Source organism: Penaeus monodon, unplaced genomic scaffold (assembly GCF_015228065.2).
Source record: "Penaeus monodon isolate SGIC_2016 unplaced genomic scaffold, NSTDA_Pmon_1 PmonScaffold_11577, whole genome shotgun sequence".
Classification (NCBI taxonomy): Eukaryota; Metazoa; Arthropoda; class Malacostraca; order Decapoda; family Penaeidae; genus Penaeus; species Penaeus monodon.
In genome coordinates this window covers 1-2,500 of record NW_023640355.1, presented here as the reverse complement: position 1 = coordinate 2,500, position 2,500 = coordinate 1, and positions in this window count along the sequence as shown.

Genomic DNA, 2,500 nt, shown 5'->3' with positions numbered 1-2,500 from the left:
CTATTATAAATTTCAAGAACACTTACTCCTTGAATGGGTTTTAAATCCTCAATAATAACAGAGAAACATCTGAATGGTATCCAAGAACCACGTGTCAGCCACTAGCTGTGAAGAAGATATTCTATTTACCATGGTTTTCCAATTTGTTCTCAAATGATTACTTTGTTATTGTTCTGTAATCAGATCTATAGTATTTAAACTGTTATTATTGATATTAGTACAGCTGAATGTTCTTTCTTACTTCTGGTGTTTAGAGAATTTTACTAACCATTTTCGGGCATTTACCAGGCACTTGTTTCGGCTCTCTCTCTCTCTGGTTATGGCTATAATATCTGGGTTTAACACTGTATATTCTTAACATTTTAACACCTACTCAGGTCACATATATTACAAACATATGGTTCGTCTTACTCCATACAAGCATAATACCGGAACTTAAATGAATCTCTCCAGCAACAAAATAATACATATTGGTTTCTTCATTAAAATATCCATTATAGAACCTTAATATAACAAACAATAGTGACATATAACTGCGTACGCCTTAATTAAAGATAATGCATTGTGGGGGAAACAAAGAAAACTGAAATATGTAGGGTAAACTCGCATATTTTACAGTTTCCTTATCTTGGTGTAATAATATAAACATATATAGCACCGGATACAAAAATAGTAAAATAAAATATCATCTTTCTAAGAAAATAAAATATCATCTTTCTAAAAAAAAAATTAAGTACTAATTGTCTTACACAGCTAAAGACTAATTAAATGAGGTATACATAAGTAACGTAAATGAGGTATACAAAGGGTGGTCACAGACGAATTTTTGGGTCATTCTTACTTCGTGTCCTAGTGCTCATTACACAGTAAGTTGGCGGTTACACGCGACAAATAGCAAGGTATTTTAAATCATCCTTGCGAGAATAATGAAGCTGGGAAGGGAATTCCGTTTTTGAAAATGAGTGCGAGAGAGGAATTTACGTTATATATAACTGCCACTGGAAATCTAGGATATAGATATGAATATAAAACGACTTGTGAAATTCATGTTCTTCCCTTCGTTCTATTCGCATAAACTGACATAGGTAAATATATATTTCTGATTCTGATTCACTCCTCTTAATACCTTGATGAAACCATCAGATGCTTGAAAAGTATAGGGTCATCAGCCTCAAAGTTCATAGTTATAACACTAACGATATTAATGTGTATAAAAAACACTGTGATGATAACGACGATAAGAATAATGATAATGTTAACGACAACGACAACGAAAATGATGATAATGATAAGGGTAATTTTACTTTTGTAATAGAAATAGTAATTTCAATAGTAAAAATGATAACGACGGTAATAACAGCAAAGATTTCATTAATAAGCAATAATAAAAACAACAGGAGTGATTCTAATGACATCACCATCGCAAACCATAATAATGTCGATGTAAACATTTCAACAGTGGTAATAATTTGTATGAAATTTTACGGGCGTCAATATCCATCAGTAGGAGTACAGTGCAGTGTACTGCCGTGGGAATACGTAAGGAACATAAGAGAAAGAATGGTAAAGAGTACATGAAATAAGATTACGAGTATGAATAAATACAAGAATAGTACGAGGAGGCTAAGAGGACATAACGAAAGAGCAAAATAAATGGTTCTGTGGTCGTATGGAATGCAAAAATTCTCCCAAGAAGTGAGTATTTGGGGAGAAATGTGAACTTCACTTACCTTTGAGAAACTGTCCGTCACTCTCGATAGCAAGACAACTCGACTGATTTTAGAGTCAACAAAAAAGCGCATGTAAGGTCCCGAGATAGCTTATCGATACTGTTGGGGAGTATCTCACATCATCTACTGTAGAATTTCAATGATATACAGCTGTCAAAATCGCTGCGCAATCGATAGCACTTCATTATACAGGAAGACTGGTAGTTCTGCAACAGGGACAGTCACTTTGTCATGGGTTATGCCTCTAATTGTTACTATGCTTCGTAACACAAAAATACATTGCCTGTAAAAGTACTTTGGCTCCTCTCAAATAAAACAATATAGGAACCGTGTTCCTTACGACAAATGTAGAAAAGGTATGAATGAGAATATCTTCACAGTACAAGAGATGTATTTGAACGGTTTCGGTGATATTGTATTTCTGACGAGGATACAATCAAAACCGACTAGAGACGTCTTTTGTACTGTGAAGATATTCATTCTCAGTTAATTTTGGAGAAGAAGCCATGGGTGTTAACACTGCTTGTAAACTCTTCTTGGTACCGCTTATACCCTCGTGATACCCATGGCATATACGTGTTAGTAAAAATCTTCCTGATGGCCTGTTACTATGTGGTGAGGCTTCTTAGTTTCCCTGACCCGCAACGGATTTTTTTTATTTGTTTGTTTGTTTGTTTCCTACCATGCCTTAATCTTTATGCACTCGAACAGAAGAACCGACTCTGCAGGCTCTACTGCTTCTGTCCTCATACCTGAGCGCTCTTTGTCAC